Here is a 27227-nt window from a genome sequence, read left to right as displayed (position 1 = left end):
GTTTTGGTCAGCAAGAATGCTAATAATAATAATAATAATAATGGTGATAATAATAATAGCTGCACGCAAAGACGCTTTAAAGAAACGCACGTGCATCTGTGTATTGTATGTATGCATGGTTATGAGTGTATTGTATTTGGTGATGCTTGTAATTAATATATACATCAAGTACACTGTACACCGGATCTTTTTATTTAACCGGACTGACATTATCACTTTCTCTGACTGTCTATGTAAATGACCAAAGGAGCCTCTATGCACTTGTTTGATTGGCTAGAAATAGCAGCTAAATTCTTTCATATGCCCTACTGCCTTTACATTGGACAGTTAATGTTTTATGGCATGCTTAAAAATAGTAAGTAATGGTGTAGAACTAAACATTAAATAAATACGGCGTGTAATTTTGCAAACAGACTCTGACTAAACGCAGTTCGTAACTATAACAACCGCAGACCTTAGAAATACAACTAAAGACGGCTCCACCCACAATATCTGACAATTAGGGAGTCATGCTGAGTAGGGGATAAGGTGCACGCCACCAGATAACATGTTCACATAATGCATTCAGGATGCAAATGGAATTAAAATAAGACTAGTCGTCTGTATACAGAAAATGGAATGGTAATTTGGAATGCCTCTGATCATATGTCTCTTAAGTCACACCAGACCTGGAGCTAAACAACCAACTACTGTGTTGATAATTACACATGTCTAGCTCTAGTAGTCCTCTAACATATTAGATAATGTAATCCTACGGTGAACAAGGCATAAAAGAAACACGAAGTGGTCATGACTAGGATATCCTTGACAATAGTTCTGCTCAACCAGGGTTGACTTTGGGTTAAAAAAAAAAACTACACATTTCTACGAGTCAAGTAGGGAGAAGTGCTCGTTTAAGTAATCAAATTATCTTCCTATAATGGGGAACGGGTTCAAGTATTAAATCCCCGAGTAACATAGCCGTGTCACAAATAGAAACTCTGTTGAAACGAGCGAAGGTGGAAGTCTCTACAGGGTCGCTCTACTTGCTTAAAATAACAGCCAAATCTCACTATGCAGTCTTTATTAAAAAGGTCACATTAGATAATTTAGTCTTAGATACACGCTTTTTCACGCAAATAATAATAATAACCGAAACGCATTTGATCAGAGAACTGCTTAATCAGAACCGGCCTGTGGTTAAATAACCAATTCCAACGAATTCTTCGTAACGCTGGTTTGATCGGGGGAAGTGAAAGAAAATGCAACAATTCGGTATAGGAAGGGTTTTTTTTAATCTTAGATATATAGATGCATGTATTCTGGTAAACCTGATATTCACTCTATTGCTGTTAACTCTAATTGCTGATTTAGTTAGAAATAGATAAATGATATCGTTTCATGTTTGAATTAAATATGTGGACGCTGATTATCAAACACACATATCCACTTCTATCATTTTTTTTTTTTCAAATATTTTCTTTCTCTTTCGTTCTATATTATCGTTATGTAAACATTATCACAACATTGTAGAATGCAGTTTCGTTGACGATGTTGTCATAGTGAACGTTAATTTGTATACATACATAGAGTAAAATAGAAAATTCGTTCGTTTGTTCGTCATTCATTCATTCATTCATCTAGTGGGTGAATGACTAAATCACTATTTTTGCTTTGTATTATATTTGCCTTTCAACTCAACTGACAGGCATTTTTTTAACCGCCATACAAATCCCCCCCTACCATCCACATTTTTTCGATCACATCTATGAAAATCACTCTAGTCTTCGATCTTTACACACACCGTTCTATATTTAGCTGATATCTGAGAAAAGAAGGGAAACTACGTTGTTCTACGCGTCAGTTCGTGCTGTTTGCATGGATGGAATCGTTGTGCTCGATATATCGAAGATTAAATGTATTCACCTTGTCTCGTGTTCGCGTGCACGTCTCGTGTGTGTGTGTGTGTGTGTGCGCGCGCGCGTCTGATGTTTTCTTTTCTGGCAATCTAATTCAATATCAACTGTGCATAATTAAAACAGTCAAAAATATAAGCTTGAAGTAAAATTAATGCATAAGCGCTAAAAATGCAAAACAAACCTCAAAATCTGGTTTTCGGCGAGGTGACAATAAATATTTTTGATTCTTTTATGTTAATTTCATACAGCTTGTAGCTATGTTTTCATCTTTCTGCAAGCATCATTGTTATGCTTTGTGAAATGATTTTTTCTTCGTTATTCATAATTTAGATATGTTTCTAATGGAATGAGATATGACATTAGCAATTTTTTTTTCACCGATATCTACATTCCTATGAATTAATAATACTATATGAAATGTCGTTTAGTTAATTGCATCTCTTAATATTTATCTGACTAGAAATATATTGGTGTTCGATTTGACATTTCTTCTAGTTATATGAAAATGTGTCCTTCAATTATATAACTACTGGCATTGTACAGGAATTCACAGGTGTTTTGTTTACTGGCTAAACTATACATTACTGGCCTCATTGCACCCAAATGTGGCGTTTATTCATATTTTTGAAGTCGTGTTTACATAATTATTTTGATAACCGATTTTTACTCAATGTAGACAACCACAAGTCTCCTCGAATTTTTTACCTTATGCAATTTCACTCATTCCAGCACTTTCCCTCACCGCCACATAAGATGGAAAAAATGAAAGGGTACTTGTGTTCAAGCCATGGCCAAACACCCCGTCCTTTTCCGTAACCGAGGCTACGTTTTTTATTGCCCTTCCTTTTTGTAAGATTGTAGTTGATTTGAAGTAATTTGTCTGCTATTCTAGCAGACGGAACGATCGCATAGGGGCCCTCATGACAAAGAGGCAGTAGTCATAAAATATCTTTTCAATGACAGTAACCGCCTCTTTTAAAGTCTTATTCCTAATTATTGTACATTACACTCTCATTTTTAAATACAAAATATATTATCTAATTTAGGATTTCACTGTTAAGACTTTCCAGTTAAGTCTTTCCATATATAGTTCGCCAACAGTATTTAAATTTTGTGACACGTGCAGTTAATGTTTTGCTTAAATTTCTTTCGGTTGCTAATTTCAATAGTACTCAGCAGCCACCTGTCAACTTGTCTGTTTCAATTCATTTATACTTTCACGCCCAATTTACGCGGCAACTTAGTTAAAAAGTGTCAAATTGGTCCTTATCTTTCCATTTTTTGCCTGTTAAGCTGATCTTTATGCATTCTCATTTAAACGAGAAACCGAACTGATAGACTTCGTTTGCTAATTTTTGTTCAACATTTTGAGACTTAAACATGCTTCAGGAGTCTTTATGCCTGTCGCTTATACCTATTAGAAATTGCCTGTCAGCTATCCCTCATATCACGCTCTGTGGTTTTAGAAAGTGGGTATAAGACATCAGTTAGGATAGTCCTAGATATCCAAGAACATTTGGATGGTTACGGCTGAAATGCTTTTGGACATGGCCTTGTTTAGTCGGGATCAAGTTTTGACTAAACATTTTCGTCTAGGAAATGCCTAAGTTTTACTCTGTTAGTTTCTATTACAATTCTCAACGGGCATTTAACCACTTGTTGACATACTCAGTTCATAATTTACAACAGCTAAAGACAGTTAAATATATACCATGCATAAATGTAGCATATAGGCTGTTAGCAACTTGTCAAATATTTGTTTTAATATACTTTTCCATTATTTCTGAATAACTCATGTTAATTACTGGAAGTTCTGTCATCTTAACTAGATTACATAATCGGCTTTCTAACTCAACCGGAACAATTATTTATTTTATTTTTATTTGCTTAACGAGTTTATTTCGAGCGAGTATTTCTATTTTAAATTGTCGCAGTTTGTTAGTTTTGAATTACCTACTTCAAAAAAGTTCGGTGTCACTCAATATTCTCTGGTTTTGAGTTCAAATACACAAACCGGTCCAACTTGAAAATAACATAATCCCCTGTTTATTTGTCGAATCGTTGGTTTTTCTTTTTCATGTTGTTTAGTTATTTGTTCAATGACTCGTTGTTAGCTTCAATATTCTGTTTGTGAAACATCTCTCTGTTTCTCCGGTTACTGCTAATTACTTTTTTGCAAGTTGTATCTGAAAATTTTATGGAAAGTTCTTTTAAATAACCTTCTGTTGGCTACTATATCTCATCTATTAGGCGGATCTCTGAACATTTGAAGCATTTTTTTATAGATTTTCTATAATCACTATCTTTTTAAGACACAAGGCAAACATTAGTTTGCCGAACCTTGTAAATAGTAAGGACAAAATGATCGGTGGTGAGTTCAACTTAATCAATATCAAATGGAGGAGGGGCGGTAGGTATTGCGTGCTGCTTTTGTTGGGCCTGCTGCATTAGCATGAATAGGGGCGGAGGTGAGGGACAAACTCAAAGGCTGCTCCGGGCAACATTCTCTCTAGTTATGTCAGTGGTCTACTTCCATTGGACCAACTTTCTGATTATGGACTGCCAAGTCACTTATATTGGATTGGGGGTTGTGAGGCGGCCCATCATAGATACATCTTATACCAAGTAAATAATGTATCAAACTACATAAGGTTCCACATTGGCAACACAAATCGTGCCACTTCATGGAAATTATAATTTAAAAATTTGAATATCTTCCCCCCCCCCCCTCTCAGTAATCAGCTCCAAAAGACAATGAAGATTTCATGTGGTGCATGTATAGAAAATCAGCCCAGCAGAGACCCTTTTTTTTTTTTTTTTTTTTTTTTTTTCTTGGGAATAGTCATACAGAGATTTGAACCTGTCAGTTTAGCCAGCACTGTAGAATTAGATTAGATTAATAACCCATTGTCATTAGGGAACCACTAGGGGCTGTTTTGTGTGCAGTGTATGAAGGGCTGGTTACTTTTGTAGAACATTGCTTTGCCAGCTAATAAAATAGTTGTCAATATCTTGTGGCATTTAATTGCATGCCTTCATATTCTGAGTTCAAATCCAGCTGAGGTCAGCTTTGCCTTTCGTCAGCCCAGAGTTGATAAAATAGTTAGCAATCAAATACTCTTCATCGTCATGGTGTCAGTTCACTTGTCTGGACCAGACATCCTGATTAAGCAATGTGGCATGAACATCTGCTTTAAGTTTTAATCACATTGGTCTTTTGCTAGCTGGAATATCTCATCTGTGCATGCCTCAACTACAGATGATAGCATTAGTTGGTGAAAACTGAACAAATTGATCCTAGCTCTTGACTATTCACACACTTAGCATCCAGTGATATTCATTGATTCAATGAGATTCATTTGTCAAATTAGTTTGTGACACGTGCAGTTAATGTTTTGCTTAAATTTCTTTCGGTTGCTAATTTCAATAGTACTCAGCAGCCACCTGTCAACTTGTCTGTTTCAATTCATTTATACTTTCACGCCCAATTTACGTGGCAACTTAGTTAAAAAGTGTCAAATTGGTCCTTATCTTTCCATTTTTTGCCTGTTAAGCTGATCATTATGCATTCTCATTTAAACGAGAAACCGAACTGATAGACACTCTGCATCCCATGATTTCAGTGTTCTCTGGCTTGGGTGGTTATATGCTATTTAACCTTTTAGCATTTAAGCCATCCATATTTGCCCCAAACATTCTACCTGTTTTATGTTCAAACTGGCCAGATTTGGCTTCTCCCATCTACTACTCAATGTCATTCTAAAAATATACAATCACATCAAAATTTCAAAGCTATGAGATTATGCATGATGAATTCAAAACAATGTAAATAAATAAGCATTACATTTGACAAAATAATCTGAATGCTAAAGGGTTAACCCATTGCTTGGCACCCTGACAGGTGCTCCATCTCGGAGCCAGAGTAGACCTGGAAACAATAATGGCGAAGTGGTTCAACACTCCTCAAAACTCTGGAACTCCTGAACTAGGCCCCCCCCCCACTACCAGATGCAGTTTAAAATCATACCCGAGGAATAATGAAGATAATATTGGCTAATTTGTTCTCAGTTGGTATGGCCCAGATGTACCAGTTATAAGTGAGGTGGATGGAGGAGTTCTTAGGGAGGATGTTCAGCTCAGAGAGAGAGAGAGAGAGAGAGAGAGAGGGAGAAAGAAAGAGAGGGAGAGAGCTATCTGAAGGTGGACCTGGAATTTATCAAGTCAATCTAATTCATTATATCGGACCCCTTGCCAAACTGGAGGGCTTTTATTTCTGTTAGACACTAGGCAGGAACAAGTTGCAACTGTCTACAACTCTCTAAAATACATTTATACTAGGTCTTTACCTGTCGTTACACTGCCAGTAAAAATGTTAATCATGCATGTACCTTTTTATAGTAGACTTATATACAGTGAAAGTTTCATTAGTTACTATTGTGACAACAGTTTACCTACTCTCTCTCTTTCTCCCTCTCTCTCTCTCTCTCTCTCTCACTATTTCTCTCAACAACAACCTGTTTTTCCTTGAAACAAATTTTAATTCTCTCACACACACACACTCTCTCTAACAACAACAATAATGTATATTTTCAGCCAGTAACTAAATGATGAGCAACATACTGTGTACAAACTAATGATCTCTAAGTACCCTATCAATTAACCCCTTCTACACTGTCACTATATGTGATGGGTGTTTAAAGAAACCAATCACCCAGCAGATCATTTACTCTTTTACGTGTTTCAGTCATTTGACTGGCCATGCTGGAACACCACCTTTAGTCGAGCGAATCGACCCCAGGACTTATTCTTTATAAGCCTAGTACTTATTCTATCGGTCTATTTTGCTGAACCGCTAAGTTACGGGGACCTAAACACACCAGCATCGGTTGTCAAGCAATGTTGGGGGGACAAACACACACACAAACATACACACGCACATATATATATATATATATATATATATATATATACATATATATGAGGGGCTTCTTTCAGTTTCCGTCTACCAAATCCACTCACAAGGCTTTGGTCGGCCCGAGGCTATAGTAGAAGACACTTGCCCAAGGTGCCATGCAGTGGGACTGAACCCAGAACCATGTGGTTCGTAAGTAAGCTACTTACCACACAGCCACTCCTACGCTTAATAATTTATAGTTCAGTTGTTGGCTTCAACCCTTTAGTGTTCACATTAGTCTAATTGTAATGTTTATTAATTCACATTGTGTGTGTTTTCAATTAATTATGCATTGCCTTGTAAGTTTGAGATTTCAGTGATGTGATTGTATATTTTTAGAATGACATTGTAGGGTAGGTGTGAGAGGATGGATCTGTCCAGTTTGAACACAGAATATGTCGGCTGGATATGGCTGGTTTAAATGTTAAAGGTAGCCTTATTTATTTAATATCTCTCTTCCATCCTTGAAAAGTCACATGGATACCTTAGTGAACAAATCAACATGTAGATCTGCCAAAAACTGAACAATTCAATTGAAATTCTATTTTATTTCCAGTACTTCAGCTAATTGAGTCTGTAAGTTGCTGCCTTAGAGGCTGAAGGACCTGTGTTTTATAATCTAATTACTAGTGTTATACTGTCTCCATTGCTCATGATGTCTCAGTTGACTGGGCAGGAATTGCGCACATACTTGGTTTGATGGCAGGGAATGAGTAAAGAATGCTACACACAGTGAGAGAGACAGAAGAGGAGAGGGAGTAAATGACAGAGAGGAATGAAGATGCAACAGTTCAGAACAGTATGAGAAAGCATAAAAAAAATATAGTAGATATAAGTTATAAAACAAGGTAGAAGTAAAAAGAAGTGAGGAGAGAGTATGAGAACGTGATATGTAGAGGAGAAAGAGCATAGGGGAAGAAGGTGGGGAGAAGCAGGATAGACAGGAGTGGGGTGCAGTCAATTATAAATGTATTATGGAGGAAATTAAAGCATATCATATTTGAAGACCAGTGAAAGTGGTGTAATAGAATAGAATCACCAATTGGAAATGTATTTGAACAATTTGAAGTGTAAAACTGTTTTATAATTGTCTGTAAAATAATTTTATAAGGATGAATAAATATAGATGTATTATTACCAAATGCAAACAGAAAATATGTTGGGTAAAGTGAGACTATATAGACACTCAAATAGTGGTGTGTTTGTGTGTATAGATATAACACATTCAAATATACAAGTATTGACGCACGCACACACGCACGCGCGCGTCAATGTATATGCCTTGTTTCCTGATATTACCCATGGTAGCTAAAGTATACTTACAGAGTTACCTGTCATGATAGGTGACACTCGTTACTATATAATTAATGATGGTAATTTGGTAGATTATAAGACAAAGAGGAATAGGCTGAGTTATAAAGATAATAAATACATGGGAAGTACATTTTCAATACTACCTGTTCTGTAATCTTATAGGTTAAGACCAGGAACAGTGGCAGATTTAGAGTAAAGAGCAGAAAATAGAGCACTTGATACACTTTGTAAAATGCTGGGTACATTGATTCCAATGATAAATTTGGATATTATACTACTTCTTAATTCCTGTTTAAATCTTGTTCGTGTCACATTATATTTAACTGATGAATTCTTCAGTGGGTGCTGGCTGCAAATCAGTAAGAATGCATTAGATTTTAGTCTGAACTAATTTTATTCATATTGCTAAATCCTTTCACATGGTACAGTTAATAGAAATTCATTCTGTTGGTCAGCTGTGAAATTACCAGCCATGCAAAATGGCTTAAGATTCTGGCAGGTGTATGGCAGAACTGATAGTGTCTGACAAAATACCATGTGGTATTTGGTTGTTACATTAGGTTCCGTGTTCAAATCCCTCTGAGGTTCATTTTTCTTTTTAGCTTATCTTGTTCCAGTCTTAAGACTGTGGTCATGCTGGAGCACCACCTTGAAGAATTTTTAGTTGAATGAATTGAACCCAGTACTTTTTGTAAACCAGGTACTTATTCTATCAATCTTTTCTATTGATCCGACACACACACACACACACACACACACACACACACACACACACACACACACACACACACACACACACACACACACACACACACACACACACATGACAGGCTTCTAACAGTTTCCATTTACCAAATCCACTCACAAAGCTTTGGTCAGCCCAAGGCTTATAATACAGGATACATACCTTAAGTACCAATCAGTGGAACTGAGCCTAGAACCATGTAGTTGGGAAGCAAGCTTCTTACCACAAGGCCATGCCTGCACCAATAAAATGCTGAAAAAACAAATGTTGTACTGGGGTTGATGTAATTGATTATACTTTAGGTGGTACCTACACTGGCTGCAGTCCAGTGACTGAAATCAGTAATTATGCTTCTTTTATAATTTAATTCCTTTAATTTTGGGTGAAGTATATTGTTGGTATTCTATGAGGCCTATCAATAAATTCTCGTTCTTTTGCTTTAGTTCTGAAACTGAAAACATTAAACATATATTGTAGGTAAGGTTGTTTTGAAAGCAATAAAAAATTTGTAGGACACATGAGATCTTTTGTCACCTTTTCAACTGAATATGATGATTTCAATTTGAAAACCTGAAATATTAGTAATTCATTTCGTTGATGTTATGGTTTTTTGAGAAGTTAGTAAAGGAAAATGAGAATTGACTTTATAGTTGTTATTTATTGAAATTATGTCCAGTGTTGAGTTTTGGTAGAGCTATTCATACTCTTAAACTTTTGTTTGAGCTATAATATAGCTGTTTTAATGCAGTATAATTTTGTCTATAGTAATTAGTTTCTGTTTGTGAAAATACTTTAAAAATGTATATACAGTAATCTCTTAACTATCGTGGATGTTATGTTCCGAAACCCCCTGTGATAGGTGAAAATCTGCGAAGTAGAAACAGCACTGTACTGTATATTTTTAAAAATTTATTTTTATAACTTGTATGTATTTATTTTATTATAAATGCAAAACAGCACCATGGAGGAATTGACGTCAAGCTTAAATAATAAACCACGCTAGGTGAACCGCGATAAGGCAGGGGATTACTGTACATATATGGGAGTGTGTGTGTGTGTGACAACAAAATTAGTTACTGTTAATTGATATATTCCTGTAGTCAAATGTGAATATAGTTGGTGCTCCATCCAGCATGAATTCCGTGGAGTTAGTAAAAGTAATTAGATAGTGGAGTTGATACCTTCTTCCTTCTCAAGTATGTGACCCTGAGCCATGACAATGTTAGACGTTATCTTTTAGTTATTTCAGTATTTGGATTGTGGCCATCTGTGGCATCACCCTGAAGGGTTTAGTTGAGCAAATTGACACCAGTGCTTACTTTTAAGCCTACTACTTATTTTATTGGTCTCCTTCTGCTGAATTGCTAAGTTATGGAGATGTAAACAAACCAATGCTTATTTTCAAGTGGTGGTGGTGGTGCAGGGATACACTTGCACACACAAACATATGATGGGCTTCTTTGTTTCCATTTAGCAAATCCGTTCACGAGGCTTTGGTTGACTTCAGGCTATAGTGGAAGTCACTTGCCCAAGGTGCCATGCAGTGGATTGAACCCAAGATCATATGGTTGGGAAGCAAATGTCTTACCACACAGTCATGCCTGTGCCATCATGAAACAAGTCAAATGAAAGTATACAAGTCCTGTCACACCAGCTTTATCTTATGGCAACAAGATCTTATGTTGTTGCGAGTTAAACAATCAACACATCTAAGGCTCTCATTTAATACTGAGTAAATAATTTTTGTTGATGCCCTACCTTACAATGTCTTGTCCTGGTGGAGAAACAGTTTTTACTCTGCAAAACATAACTGTAGACCGGAGAAGACTTCCAGGCATAAATTTTATTGAGAGGAGTATGGCAGATGGACATTTAGAGACCCAATTTTTGGTGACATTACTAATTTTATATCTTAATAAGAATTTCATGGCTGAGAGCTACATCATTGAGACGGTCTGTTTGTTTACACTCTTCTAATTAACCTCATTACTTATTTTATCAAGCCTACAGTGACATGCTAAATAGTTGCTACATTGTGGCATAGACCTATAATAGATATGTCTTTAAATTTAGTTTATAATTACATTTTTGCGATTATAATTAGTTTATAATTACATTGCAGTTATAATTAGTTTATAATTACATCTTATGGACAAAAATATTCTGCAGTTAAACAACTATGTTGTAGCACAAACAAAATATTTGATAAGTTTAAAGTAAAACTATAAAACTTTCTACTATATGAATTGATAGCAAGTTGCAGTGTGTTCAGAAGGGTTTGGAATACTACTTGGGAACAAAGTCTTAATACTGTTAAGTCAATGAATGGGCATTTTCTTAGAATGTAAATGGGTTATAAATGTACAAAAGCTGGTAAGAAATGTGTAGCCGACAAAGGTTTCATTGGAATATACAGTATGCTAATCTCCTGTGAGTGCTTTTAAATCATTAAAATATTATCAAGAGGAAAACATTTTTGTGTATCTCACTTGACAGTAACTTATACGAACATTTAAAAATAACTATTGGTTATCCAACTAACAATAATTTGTGTATAAGCCTAGTGTTTTCGACAAAATTTTCTTGCTTATTTAAACTGCATGTTCTTAAAAACGGGAAATTTTGGGACTAGATCATATCTGTAAACCTTGCAAATGAACCAACAATATACCGTGTTTGAAATAACATGCAAATGCAGAAGCAATAGCTTTAGATACATATTCAATCACTTAGTATTTGAAGCAGAAATAACAGTTGAAAGTAGATTAGTACAAAATAAGTTTCTTATGCCTCAAATGTTTAGTCAATTTTAACATCCAAATATGTTTATACATTGGCAAAAGAAAATAGGTTAAATGCTCTAATTTTTATGAAGATAGTATAATGAAGTAAATCTTTTGAATTGACAGATCTATTAATACAGGCAATGAGTTTGCGGAATTGATAGTGCATTGAAGAAAACAGTGTTTTCGTTCTGGTTCAGAAATCCAATCTGGGCTCAATAAAACAAAGCTCATCTGACTTGTGGAATTGATAGAGTACTAGATGAAATGTTTTGTAGTATTTGTTCCAGTTCTTTTATTGTTCAATGCTTACATTCCACTGAGGTTAGTTTCACCTTTAGTGTTTTTCATAAAATTATCAGTCAAGTAATTGCGCCATTTCTCCTCCATTCAGCTATCACATCATTGAGGATCCACTTTATGTCTCAGATATTTGATACATATATATAAATATCTGTGCATGTATGTATATATTATGAAAAGCTTATCTTGTCAACTGTTTCTGTGGAGTTTCACCAGTAGTGTTAGGCTGGTTTATCGGTTGTGAACGTATTGCATCACCCAATTTCTGTCCAACAAACTAGCTTGATGCCTGATCAACTCAAATTATTATACCATGGTATCGAGTTCTTTTTCTCCCATTCATTAATGCCTACATATATTTCCCCCATCTCCATCTATGTACAAGACGTGATCTTGCCAATAGTATCTTTTTTAATATGTCTGAGAATATTATCTATACATCCGTTTTTTTTTTTTCCACAATACAAGAAAGAAACCAAATATCGTTAGTGTTTACTTTAAAAGACAGGACTATCTTGAATCAATATGGAAACCATACTGGTTGTCTGTCTGCATTCTTTGTGTAATTATTGCCTTTTTTGTTATTATTATTATTATTAATATTATTATTATTATTATTATTACTTGTAGTCAAAACAGTAAAGGGAAGATTTTCAATCCTTATTGATCCTATTCATTTTCTGATTCTACTAGATTTGCTTTGGGAGTATTTCTAGTAATTTTAGCTCAAATTAAATGCTTTCTTCAGCTCCTCATCTGAAATGGTAAAATTGGTTTACTTTGTGCTTTTGTGAATTGGGTCAATTATTGCAGCTGAAATAAGCCTACTAAAATTGTAATTTAATCTTAGTTGGAACTTTTCCATTTCAGATATTTTGATTGCTTGAATCAGAGAAATTGTTTCAGATATTTCCATGTAAGACTTTTCAGAAATTTTATACATAATCCTCCTCTGAGGACAATGAAAACTAAACCCTCATAAAAAGTGTTGTTTAGCCCTTGTTCAGCTCTGATCAAGCACACCTGTGTTCAGGCATGTCTTTTTTCATCATCTCTTTTTTGTATATCTACAACTACATTGGATAAAGTTTTTCTTGTTTTAAGTTGGTAGGGTGCAATTTGAAGGAATTGAGCGACTACTTGTATAGAGGTTAGATATACAGTTTGCTGAGTGTATGAGATACTATTTGTACATGAGTTCTCAGTTCTTAAACTATTACAAGCTTGCATATTTCTGTTAATTTGGTTTCATTGTTACCTGTGATGGTCTAGCTGCCTCTGTACTGTAACAGTTCTCTCACAGCTACTTATTGTCAATAATGTTCAAAGTAACTGCGAACCTTGAAAATTTTATTTATTTTTAAGTGATTGCTGAAGACTTTTTAATGTGATATTCTAATGGTGGTATATAAATATCTGACATTGTTTCACACTACCATCTAGTCCTTTTCAAGAAGTCACACCAGGTCTTCAGTAATCTATGTGCCTCGGAACCCAATAAAAGGATTTATGGTCTTCGATTTTTCTTTTCTAATTCACAAAAATTAAGTGTTATAGTATTATGAATAGGTGCTTTTATATTTTGTGTTGAAATTTTGTTGGAATTGTCTTTCTATTTCTTAATCTGATAAAGTACCAGAAATGGCTTCAGTGAGTTCTCTGCTACATGTACTAAGAACTGGCTGATTTTAGTCAGCTACAAATCTATGTATCAGCATTGTAACTGGAGGATTAACATGTTAAACCATTGGGGCATTATTGATTGGAGCCAAGAACTACTTCATCAGTTTAAAAGCAAATATAAAAATTTGTAGACCTTGATTCTCTTGAAACATAAAACTGATTGTAAAAATATTTACCAGTGGCTTCCAGTATGAATTGGATTGGACTTTGACAAACTGTTCAACTTATACCAACAAGGAAAACTGACATATGATGATGATGATGATGATGGTTGAAGTTGACATTGTTGTTAATGATGCCTAGTATTTAAATTTTACTGAGGTTGTTCAGTGTATTTAGTTAAATCAACTCAAACAAGTTCAAAAGTTGGCTCCATTAATGCCTTACTTTTAGCCTGCCTTGATTATTGAATTTATTGTCTGTAAAAAATGTGGATTGATCTACTTACTGTATCTGTTTAATTAAAGTATACTCTTTACTCTTTTACTTGTTTCAGTCATTTGACTGCGGCCATGCTGGAGCACCGCCTTTAGTCGAGCAAATCGACCTCTGGACTTATTCTTTGTAAGCCTAGTACTTATTCTTTCGGTCCCTTTTGCCGAACTGCTAAGTTGCGGGGACGTAAACACACCAGCATCGGTTGTCAAGCGATGTTGGGGGGACAAACACAGACACACAAACGCACACACACACATACATATATATATATATATATACATATATACAACGGGCTTCTTTCAGTTTCCGTCTATCAAATCCACTCACAAGACTTTGGTTGGCCCGAGGCTATAGTAGAAGACACTTGCCCAAGGTGCCACGCAGTGGGACTGAACCCGGAACCATGTGGTTGGTAAGCAAGCTACTTACCACACAGCCACTCCTGCGCCTATAGTAGAATTTATGTGGGTATATTCACTTTGTGTGTGTGAAAATAAACTTAGTGTAGGCAGGAATGGCTGAATGGTTAAGAAACTTACTTCACAATCATGATATCCTGGGCTTGATACTACAATACAAAACTTTCAAATCTAGACACAAGTTAACCCAAACCTTGAGAGTAAAATTGGATATAGGGAAATGGTGTAGAAGCTTTTTGGTTGAATTATCTGTCATTAAAGGGTCCAACCTTGTCATGCTGAGTCAGCTTGAGGAATATATTAATGGTACAAAGGTCTGTGAAATACTCATACATATGTAATACAATGTCTGGTTCCATTGATCAAAACAGCTCATAGACTCTGTGGAAATTGATCCAGTAGCATTGCTTTTTATTGGTGTATTTGTGTTCATCTACTATTATGTCAAGTAAATTGAAACTCCCACATCTAAAGTAACATTGTATAGAATATGTATGTGGGTGATTTAAAGTGATATATTTGAAAGATCTGTTTAATCTATATCAGTAGGGAAAGTGTTTACGAATGGATCATTCAACAGTTTCTCTTCTATTCACAAAATAAATGTAACTGTGAGTGAAAATATTTTCTCTTTATCAGTTTAGGAAACTATCTGCTTGCTTTGCAACTGGAACTAACAACTATTTTCCTCTGTTTAAAGTAACTGTTAGTTATTTTAGTCAAATGTATAGATTGCTGGTGCATTAGGCAGCACTAAATAATACAGTACACAATTGTTTTCTAAAATTTTATTCACTAGACACCTACAGATGTTTTTTTCAAGTGCTTAAATCAATCCAAACATTTATCTAAGTTAGTATTAACCTACTTAATACAATGAACATATTTGTTAACATAAACTTGACTGTTATTTTTCATGTAGATGCTACCTCAGTGTTTTATTTATTACTAGCTTAAAAGCCGCACTATGTGCGGACTTTTAACTCCTGTGGAGGGATAATTGAGCCTGTGTCCCAAAGCTCAATTATGTCCTGTGTTTAGCTCCTGTGGAGGGATAATTGAGCCTGTGGCCCAAAGCTGAATAGAAGAATAATAGTAATAAAGCATCTATTGGTACTTTACCAATATGGTATTACTTTAAATTCAGTTTAAATGAAAAACTTTAAGTTCACAAATTTTTGGAGTTCTTTTAAAATTTGAATTTTCAACTGTTAGCATACAACAAATCTTCATTCAGATCTCAATGCTGGTTGTTCAAGAACCAAATGAAGGGAAGATTTTTAATCCCAGGATCATCTTGATTCCAAAAAGGTGTATGTCTATGTAGAGCAAATGTAGATTAAGATACAGGGGTCCTAGATGGACAGAGAGACAGGCAGAATTTCATGTTTATTATTATATTTACTAGTTTATATATTTATCAATATGAAGGTTAACAGAAACTCATTTGTTAAATAATAATTTCATAGTTAAGTGTAATACTTCCTTACCAACTGGTAATTTTAAGGTTGAATGGTATTTAAAATGTGAAGATTAGCATGAATTTAATTCTCATTAATTGACATGTTCACTCGCTCAATGCTCTTGCTTGATGAGGCTGGAGTCATCCCAGGTTAGTGGCCCCAGAAACCCCATCATGTATAGAGCCAACCATGTTCACCAGTGCTGTCCATCGCTGGTGGTCCTGTGCCAGCCCCTCTGCATCTTCGAAGTTGATGTTGAACCTTTGGAAATCCTCCCCAATCACGCCCAGCCATCAAATGGTACCATCACATCCCCAACAAAGAACTGCACGCACGCGCGCGCGCGCGCGCGCGAAAGTTCCTGTGGTTTCTAATAATGAAATTCAACTAGGAAGTGTTTCCAGTTTGGTTTACAAACACAGACAAATAATGAATGAGCTGTTAAATGATACTGGACAGCTGTAATTTGAGACCAAATCGAGAAATAAAATAGCAACTTAGGAGAGATCAGGAAAATAGTGGTGCCATTAGAATATCAGAGACCAGTTGAAGAATAGCAGACAATCTTAAGATAACCTGTAATATTGATTTAAAATTTTGGCACAAGGCCAGCAATTTCGGGGGGAAAGTCAGTCACATCAATCCTAGTACTCAACTGGTACTTATTTTTATCAAACCCTGGAAAGATGAAAGGCAAAGTTGACCTTGGCAGAATTTGGACTCAGAATGTAAAAATTAACAAAATGCTGCTAAGCATTTTGCCCTATGTGCTATTGATTCTGCCAGCTTGCCACAAGATAACATGTTATCATCACATGTAGACATTGTGGTTTGTGTATCATCAGTGGTTCTACTGTTTTGTTTTTAATGTCACAGGTATATATAAATGTAATGATGTACTTTATTCATATAACCTTTGTATCCAACAGCAGCACTCTTCCTTTTAAATCGTCAAATGTCTAAAGCAAATATGAGATTTGTTTCAAGATGTTATTAAATCTGTATATCTTTTAAAGTTACATTTGTTTTAACATTTTTTCCCCCCTTTTGTTGTTTTCTCTCTGTTGGGCAAGTTTGGAGTACTTACATCACCCCTTTTCTAGATCCTGTTTTTATCTCAACATTATTTCTTTTGTCTTCCACTGCCAATGTGTAGCACTCCGTTTTCTAGCCACATCACATGTTCATACCAGTGTAGTCATCTCTCCTCAATACCCCATCCACTTAGACAAGTAATGTCTTCAATACCCAGCTGCTAGTCTCTACTCAACCTTATAAGTGTGTGTGTGTGTGTGTATTTATATATATAAATATAAAATGTATGTGTATCTAATGAACTTTATAGCTTCCTTTAGTCATTTCAGTCATTTAAACAAGCTAAATTCAATTTATATATTTCTAAAGGAAACCAAAGATTATTGCTTCGTCTCAGATGGCAAATAAACAATGATGTCATCAGTAACCTCATTTTTTTTCTGAAGGAAAGAGTTACTAGAATGCTAACCATCTGCTGTATGGAATTAGCCAGAAGTTGTATCCGATTTTAGTTCAAGCTGGGGAAATATTTAAAGAAGAAATGCCCCCTCCCCACCTGTACCAATTCAATTATAGCTAAAACATCTGAGGTATATTTGGGGAATCTTTGCTAATGAATTAATGCTATGTAAACAGTGTTCTATTCAACCATCTGTTGTAATAGTTGATAGAAATTGATGAGAAATGGATTCTTCAAAATATAAAAAAAAGAAAATTGTCACATGGCTGCCAGCATTGTTAATTAAATCCATCTGCTAGTAATAGCAGCTAATTCTTCTACAGATCACACCCTGCTGTATAAAATAAGAGGTTGATACAGTGTACTCTAAGACATGGCTCTGAAAAGACTTGATGGCCATGGCTGGAATTGAGGTCACCTGAATCAGAGAGTGGTTGTGACAATGCAAAAAAGAAAAAAAACACTGCAATTTATATAGGCATGGTTGTAAGGTAAGAAGCCTGCTACCCAACTACATGGTTCCAGGTTCAGTCCCACTGCATGGCACACACACACGCGCGCACGCGCACGCGCACACACACGTTTTTCTTCCCACCATTGCTTGACAACTGATGCTGGTGTGTTTATGTTCCTGTAACTTAGTAGTTCAGCAAAAAGGACTGATAGAATAAGTACTAGGATTACAAAGAATAGGTTCTGGGGTTGATTTGTTTGACTAAAATCCCTTAAGGTTGGTCTCCAGCATGGCCACAGTCAGACGACTGAAACAAATGAATAAAAGAACACGAAAGATGAATGACAGTTACTGTTGCAGGGGCTTGAACTCTGTTGTGGAATGGAATGTAATAGAGCCGGTTAGCTATTCAGTTTGATTCTCTGTCACTTAGTGTCAAATTGCCAGAATGCCAAACTAAATAGTTTTGCACTATTTAATTTCATTCTGCTACAGTCTCTTCTGTCTTTCATTCTTCTGGAGACAATAACCCCAAATTTCAATGTGTGTGTTAGTTTTTTGTCCACTTTATTCTATGCTTACTTCGGTTGCGCAAATACATCACCAAAATATTGTTTTACAGCTGGATGCTTTTCTTATTGCTAACCTTTGGTTTTCAAATATGGGGATTTTTTTTATTTCACACATATTTGAAAGTGTAGAGAGAAAGGAAATAGTGGACAATTTTGTTGATAGTGTCAACAAACATTACCTTTGTTTTGGTCAATATTTTTCATGCATAAGCAAGGAATGAAAAAGCACATGCATACATGCATGCACACATGCTTATTTATAATGATCCTCAATGTGATTTCCTTCTACCAATTCCATTCACAAGGCATGGATGGCCTGTGACTACAGTTGAAGACAGTTGCCCTAAGTGCCATGCAGTGAGGTAGAACTTTAGACTGTGCAACAAAACAAAAACATCTTCCACAGAGCCATGATTGTACATGTGTGAATGCTCTCTCTCTATGTATGTATGTATGTATATATATATATATATATATATATATATATATATATATACAAATAATACGTGAGTATATGCACATATACGTACATGTATGTACATACCTACATCTACATGTATATATAAATGCATATCTGGATACAGGACTTCGCAAAAAATGTGGACAAAATGATAAACAGTACAGAAAACACACAGGCCAAATAGAGAACATTCCCTTCATCAGCTGCCACCATTCTAAAACTAAGCGTTAGGGCTGTTACACGCATAAATGAGGGAGGGAGGGGGAGAGAGAGACCAATATTGAAAAAAACTTCTGTAAAGATTTTTGTGTGTAAATTTGAATGTTACTAGGTCAATGGAGTAACGAGTCGCCATAAGAGGAATCCAACTGAGCAGATATGGAGATAATGATACAAGTAAACATAAAACCACTTGGGCTCGATATACAAAATATACATGTACTCATGTAAATAGAGAGAAAATAAAGACTAAAAATATATTCAGATGAACATTCACGTATAGATATTTATTATATTACCATATTAAACTTATGCAGTACAAAGACCCATAAAATTAAGGGGAGAAGGTATGGTGTTACAGGTCCAACAGCTGTGTCTGGGGGCTGTGTAAACACGCACACACACACACACACACACTGTACTGGACATTGTTGGTTTGGCTCATGTCAGACTTGACCCAACAGTACAAATTAATACAAAGCAAATTAGTACAGAAACAGTACAAATTAGGCATGACCCACAAATCCATTCTCCCCTTGAAATCATGTCACTGTTTAGCTGAGAACCACACTACACTCCAACATGCATTGATAAATTGCATAGTGAAGCATTCTCCACTGTCTGGTCTATTTCTGTACTCAAATTCTGATAGCAGCTTTACTAGAGGTGGATTCGGTCTAAGCATAACAATTGCTGCTGTTTGTGTTCTACATCTCAGGAGTGCAATATAATTTCAAGGTGATTTGGTTGCTATTTCTTAGAGGGATTAGATATAGAAGCTCTTTCATTAGCTAAATGGTGGTGGTCACTGTTATTACTGATTAGCTCCACATTAGCTCTGAACAGGTGTATGATTAATGACATTCCAGCTATGAGCATCCCCTCATTTTTCAGTTCAAGACCACAGAAGCTTGTGTAGCTTTTTTTTTTTTTTTCAAAGACAGTATTATTTCGCTATTTCTCGCAAGTATCTTGCAATAATCAATGTGTATATAGTAGAGGTAGTAAGTGGTAGTCAATGTGTAATATACAGGTGGTTGGGGAGTGGTGGTCCTTGCAGGTATGTATTTGATGGTGTGCAACAGCAGTCATTTTAGTCCTCTACACTCCTTTCTGACTACAGTAGAACATTGCTTTCTTTTTAAAGAATTAACAAATCAATATATATATCTGGTACCATTTCAGTAAGTTAGTTATATGAAAATAGCCTAAGAACATCAATCACACCAGCATGACCAGTGTGGGAAAGTCTGAAAAAGCCATGGGAAAATTTCCTCTTTCTCAGAATATATTATTCAAATAAAACCCCAATTTCCATTTGAAATGATCATTTAATGGTGTGTATAAATAATGGTAATTTGTGGGGTAATATATAGTTTTCTGTTGAATGTTATTTACATGTCAGTTTCTATTGTTAGATTTTCTATATTGATATTTTGTTGGTGACTTCGTTCAGGTGTTAGATCTTGGGGCTGAGTCCAGAGTTCCCTAAGCTCTGCCAGTGGTAGGTGACTTTGAACACACTTATTCATATATAATGAATGATTATTGTACAATATTGTTGTGGCTGTGTGTTAAGAAATTTGCTTCTCAACACTACATGGTTTGGGGTTCAGTCCCACTGTCTGGCACCTTGGGCAAATATCTTCTAGAAACCAGAACTGAACAAAACCTTGTGAGGTGATTTAGAAGAAGGAAACTGAAAGAAGCCAATTTGTGTGTGTATGTGTGTTGTCATTGCCATCATTTAATGTCTGTTTTCCATTCTGGTATGGGTTGGATGAATTAACCAGAGCTGGTAAGACCAGAGGCTGCACCAGGCTCCATTGTCTGTTCTAGTATAGTTTCTACAGCTAGATGCCCTTCCTAATGCCAGCCACTCCACAGTGTACTGGATGCTTTTTATATGACACCAGTACGAGTATCGATTCTGTTTTGGTGATGTATATATATATATCACCATTTAACATGTATATATATATATATTGCAAACTGCTGTATATATTAATTTCATGTATACACAATAGTGAATTGTTAAATCATCAGTTAATTTGGATGACAAAAACATAGATACTAATAGAGAAGCAAGACCAGAAAAGCTGAGCTTTCGAGCCGGTCTTAACTGATGAGGCAATGGAAATTGCTCCACTTACTCCATTCAGAACAGAATGGAGTAAGTGGAGCAAGAAATACACATGAAAACGAAAAGTGTTGCTGAAAAGGTCACAGATGTGTGACGAAAGATTTCTGGACAATGGACACGAGTTAAAATAATAGAATAAGAACAGTAATAAATGAGTGAAGGAAAAAATATATATATATAGTGCATGTGTTTATTTGGCAAAAGGGGAAAAAATTACCGTTCCGAATATAACAATTTCTCTCTCTCTCTCTCTCTCTCTTTCTCTTTCTCTTTCTCTTTCTCTCTTTCTCTTTCTCTTTCTCTCTTTCTCTTTCTCTCTCTCTCTCTCTCTCTTTCTCTCTTTCTCTTTCTCTCTCTCTCTCTTTCTCTCTTTCTCTTTCTCTTTCTCTCTTTCTCTTTCTCTTTCTCTCTCTCTCTCTCTCTCTTCTCTCTCTCTCTCTCTCTCTCTCTCTTTTTCTCTCTCTCTCTCTCTCTCTCTCTGTGTGTTTCCTTGACTTCACACAATGGTTGTAAAATAAATAAGTGTCCTCATCATGCAAGCAGTGTCCTTCATTCCTATTCATCCATGAAAACCTGTCTAGTCTTGTTAGTCCTGGTGACAAGACGAACATCTGCCCATAGAAAACTTCACCTCAGTAAATTCCGTCCAACCCAGGCAAGCATGGAAAATTGGACAGTGAAGATGATGATTGTTGTTTAGCCCGAGTTAAGCCAGGCCAGACATTCCAGTTGTGACCATCCCATTATTTATTCAGATATCTCAGACTGCACTATCCAATGTGACCACACTAGGGTGTGATTTGGGGGGAAATTTGGTGGTTAGTTCTAGCAGACTTGTAACCATGTGTTGGTACTCTTGCTGACTTTCAATGCTTAATGCTAACAGGGGTTGAGTGTGACATCAGCAGAGTGCAGTTAGATATGTTAACTGTATGTGTGAGTAAGAAAGAGAAACAATTATGAGAAGCCACACTAAATGAACAGGATGTACTGACTAAATGGTTAACATATCCAATTGTCACATACTATGGTAACACTCATATACACATGTTTGTGTTTGTAAATGTGTAAATCTACAGTTGTATAATATATATTTATACCTGTGTGTGTATCTCTCTCTCTCTCTACTGGTAGTTTCAGATGACCTGCTATTGACTAAACTGGGGATATAACTCCTCTCATGACATCAAATGTGTCTATGGCACAGACCCACAAACTATACAACACCTATTGAGAAGCCTTCTAATGCAAAAAACATGCATTTCTGTTGACCTTGCTGTGAAGAAATGTGTTTAGTTTTGACTGAATATAATATAGCACTAACGTTGATGTATTATATTAAACACGATAAGCACTAATTTGAGGCAGAAAATAGAAAGTCTTAAAATTCTCATTTAGTTGACTTCTTTAGTTTAAGACTATTTTGTTTTTCAGTTGCTGAATGAGTTTGTAATAGAAACTTTCATGTAGATATAGTTGATAAAAATATGTGCTTAGCTGACTAATAGTAGAAGTGTTATCACCAAAGCAAGATTAGGCATAACCAGAAAAAATATTGTTATAACATTTAAAAGAATCTATTTAAAGTTTATCAGATTAGCCATGTTGAAAGACACTCTTAAGGATTAAATTGTTGTTATTCAGCTCTAGGTCAACTTTGAGCAGAGCTATAGTCAAAGGCGATTCAGCTGTGACCATTTAGAGACCTCTAGGACTACATTATCTATGGCATTTGAAGGAACTTTGGCTTATATTTTTTGCATGTTGAGAAACCATTCAAAGACTCTCTTGTCGCCTTATGATAAGCTGTTTCTTAATTATTTAGGTTGGGCACTGTACCTCCTCCCCTGACTAAGTCCTTATGGCTCCTCACTTGTAAGATCACTGCAGCCTTTGCAGAGAGGGAACCGGAGGCAGAGGATGTTAAGCAAATTGTCTAATTTGAATGCCTGCAACTAAGTGAACTTTATCAAAGGCCATTCAGGGGTCAGACCTAGTTGAGTAAATATCAATATATTTTTAGCACCTATGTTGGTGACTCTTCCTGTATGAACAATGTGAATCCTGTTGAGATTTGATCTTAGAACATTGAGACACCAAACTAAATACTTTAAACCTTTCACTGTGAAATTAAATTTCATTATTCCATTAATAATGTTAAATATATACCAAAAATAGAATTGGTATTTTCTGCCTAATTAAACTTGACGTAACTAAAAATAGTTTCAAACATGACAATCCTCAACAAAAAGTTAAATTTGTATATAAATCTGCTTTTCACAATCGAGGATAATAGAATTTTGAGTGGATATATATATATGTGTGCTTTCTGCAGTAAAATTAAGGTATTTAACAGTTATTGTCTTGTCTGTTCATTAAAACATGAACTTTTATAATTTCTTTTTGAGTTGACACAAAGATAATCATATTACTGGTGAAGTGTGAGGTGTGGCCATTGAGTGGGTTGAGCTTTCTATATACGGTATTTTTTTTTTTTTTCAACCCCAGAAGTATGAAAGGTAAAGTTGGCTCTAAGATTTGCCCTTTAAATGTTGAGAGGAAAAACTAAATACTGTACCACTCTCTCACAATATTATTTATACCAACTCCTTTCACCTGCTATTGGTTAAAATTCTCTTGGTTCCAGGCAACATCGTTGCTTGATGGTCTAATATTAGCCACCATATTGCATTTAAATCACACTCTACTATTAAAAAAAAATAATGGGAAGGCAACGTTGGATACTGTTGTCGAGATACAAAAAAGAGATGGTCATGCCTGGAATAACTTTTGATCATAGGTTTGCTTGAACAGCATTGATCTACAATTAAACAATGTCTGTTGAAGTCATTGTTGACAGATTTAGAAATGCCTTATTACTTTTTAAAAATTGTGATTAAAATATCTGAGTAATGGAGACATGAAAAAAATTGTCAAATTTAGCCCAAACACCCTGTACCTGTATTGTAAATAGTATGACATCTTAAGTACAACTTGCTGCTGTAAATAGTATTGCATGGGAAACACAATTTGCTGTTTTATTTCATGTCAACACTCTATTTGACGAGTTCTTTGTTGGTTTATGGTATTCACTTCAACTCTGTGATAACAGCTTGAAGAGATTTGATTCTTATAAATTGATAGTCTCTAATGAATTAATAGTATTAGTGGACTGCCAGACAAGCATCTTATAGTATTTACTTTCATTCTTCTGCATTAGTAGTACAAATCCCTGTGTTGACTTAGCCATTCAGTCATCTAGGACTTATGAGAGCTAGTGATATACAGTATTGATGCCATTTTCAACTTCCTCTCCTTTGAACCAGTAAGGGAGCCTCTACACAGTTGCTTGCTCAACCTGCTAGAAATAGCAGCCTAACCTCTCTAAACTTACTCCCTACTTTCTTTGAAAGAGCACGTTAGATAATGTAGTCCAAGATAGACTAAAATGATGGGTTGCTGATTAGCTGTTGGTCAACTTTGGTCCAGTCGACCTATGATCAAACATGTTCCAGCTATGACTGGGTCTTTTTAAGAATATCTTGGACTACATTGTCAAATGTATTATTTTTTAAAGAACAGATGATTGCGCTGGTATGGTCATGTGATGTATATGGACAAAGACAGCCGTACAAAAAAAAAAGTGCCAATCTGTAACTGTACAGGGTACCTGTGGCAGAGGTAGACCTAGGAAGACGTGGCAGAGGTAGACCTAGGAAGACGTGGCAGAGGTAGACCCAGGAAGACGTGGCAGGGGTAGACCCAGGAAGACGTGGCAGGGGTAGACCCAGGAAGACGTGGCAGGGGTAGACCCAGGAAGACGTGGCAGGGGTAGGCCCAGGAGGACGTGGGAAGGGGCAGGCCCAGGAGGACGTGGGAAGGGGCAGGCCCAGGAGGACGTGGGAAGGGGCAGGCCCAGGAGGACGTGGGAAGGGGCAGGCCCAGGAGGACGTGGGAAGGGGCAGGCCCAGGAGGACGTGGGAAGGGGCAGGCCCAGGAGGACGTGGGAAGGGGCAGGCCCAGGAGGACGTGGGAAGGGGCAGGCCCAGGAGGACGTGGGACGGGGCAGGCCGAGGACGGCGTGGGACGGGGCAGGCCGAGGACGACGTGGGACGGGGTTGTGAAGCGTGATCGTCGAACATTTGGCCTCATGGAGGCAATGACTAGTGACTGAGACCTTTGGCAATACACCATGGTTTAGAAGGCTCATCAATCCAAGTGAAATCATAGTTGTAACTGATGCTGGTATCATGTGACCGGCACCCATGCCTGTAGCATGTAAAAAAACACCTTTTGAGTATTGGGCCTCACAGAGGCAATGTAGCTGATGCCGTTGTCACATGACTAGCACCCGTGCTGGTGGCATGTAAAATGCACTTTTCAAGCATTGGGCCTCATGGTGACAATGACAAATGATTGAAACCTTTGGCAACATGCCATGCTTGAGTAGAAGACCCATCAAGCCAAGTGAAATCATAGTTGTGGCAGATACTGGTGTCATGCCACTGCCACCTGTGCCAGCAGCACGTAGAAGCACCCATTACACTCTTGGAGTGGTTGGCATTAGGAAGGGCATCCAGCTGTAGAAATCAAGCCAAATCAAACTGGAGTCTGGTGTAGCCTCTCGGCTTACCAGCTCTGGTCAAACTATCCAACCCATGCCAGCATGGACAATGGATATTAAATAAGGATGAAGGGATGTGATTTGAGGGAGATTCGGCTGTTATTTCCTGCTGGTTGAGTGAACAAAAGGCTCGGAAGAAATGCTTAGTTAATGTATCTGCATATTTCAATCTCTTAAAGTAGGTTAGTTACAGATGTGATGGAAAATTTTGGCATCAAAAAGTTATCAAAACAGCTATCTTAGACTGTTTTTTTAAAATTTTTCTTTTACTCTCCCCATTGCTGCCCTCTTGCAGAGGCCTCTGTTTGTAGGCAGCTGGATTGTGCTTGATTGAATGCCAAATATTTTTTCATATTTCTTTAGGAATTATAGATGATATAAAGGAAACTTTTCTCATTTAAATCTGATTTTAAAAATACAAAACACCTTTTTGTCTTGAATATTGATTCGGATGTGTGTATGTTTACATTTGATATATGTGTGTGTGTATATATATATATATATATATATATATATATATGCACGCACGCACGCACGCATGTATGCATATAAATGAAACATTGAGATGCTAAAATATTGTCTGCAATTTTAAATTCTGTTTTGGAGATCCAGGGCCGGTTGAGCATTCATTAAGATCAATTTAATTAAGTTTGTTTGTTCATCTGTAATGAAAGAATTTGACTTTTAAAAAGTTACTTCAACCATGTGTAGTATTCCTAAACACACGAGCTTAAATCTGTTGCTTTTAGAATAAATTTGCTTTAACAGATTCAGTATCTCTTTTTATAATTACATCTGAATTTAAGTGTGGTGTGTTGCAAATTACATATACAGTTCTATAGTTAAGAGATGAGGAATTATGTACATTATTTACATTTGACGAATATTTGTCCTCATCTTGTTTGTTGTTAACACAACATTTTGGCTGATATACCTTCCAGCCTTGATCAGGTGTCTTGGGAAAATTTCGAACCTGGGTTCTCATTCCTAAGGTATTTTTCGATGTTATTATTAGGAATGAGAACCCAAATTCGAAATTTTCCCAAGACACCTGATCAAGGCTGGAAGGTATATCAGCCGAAATGTTGTGTTAACAAACAAGATGAGGACAAATATCCGTCAAATGTAAATAATGTAAAGTACATATAGTTTAATATTTCTAATTTACAATTTTTCTCTCTTATGTTTGTGTATTCAGCACCATATTTTGGTGAATGCACTCTTTTAGATTATACTTTTCTATTTTGAGTTGTCACAATT

At 36.1% G+C, this 27227-nt stretch overlaps 1 protein-coding gene across 15 annotated transcripts in view; it reads left to right on the top strand.

The window, feature by feature from the left end:
- The window catches only part of LOC106873190 (kinesin-like protein KIF21A), a 194750-nt gene that overhangs the window by 1184 nt on the left and 166339 nt on the right, over positions 1-27227 (top strand). The gene's annotated exons all lie outside the window — the stretch shown is intronic.

The sequence above is a fragment of the Octopus bimaculoides genome, chromosome 7 (genome assembly GCF_046866305.1).
Source record: "Octopus bimaculoides isolate indiv1 chromosome 7, ASM4686630v1, whole genome shotgun sequence".
Lineage (NCBI taxonomy): Eukaryota > Metazoa > Mollusca > Cephalopoda > Octopoda > Octopodidae > Octopus > Octopus bimaculoides.
Note: the sequence above shows the minus strand (reverse complement) of the source record. Positions and strands in the feature narration are given on the sequence as shown.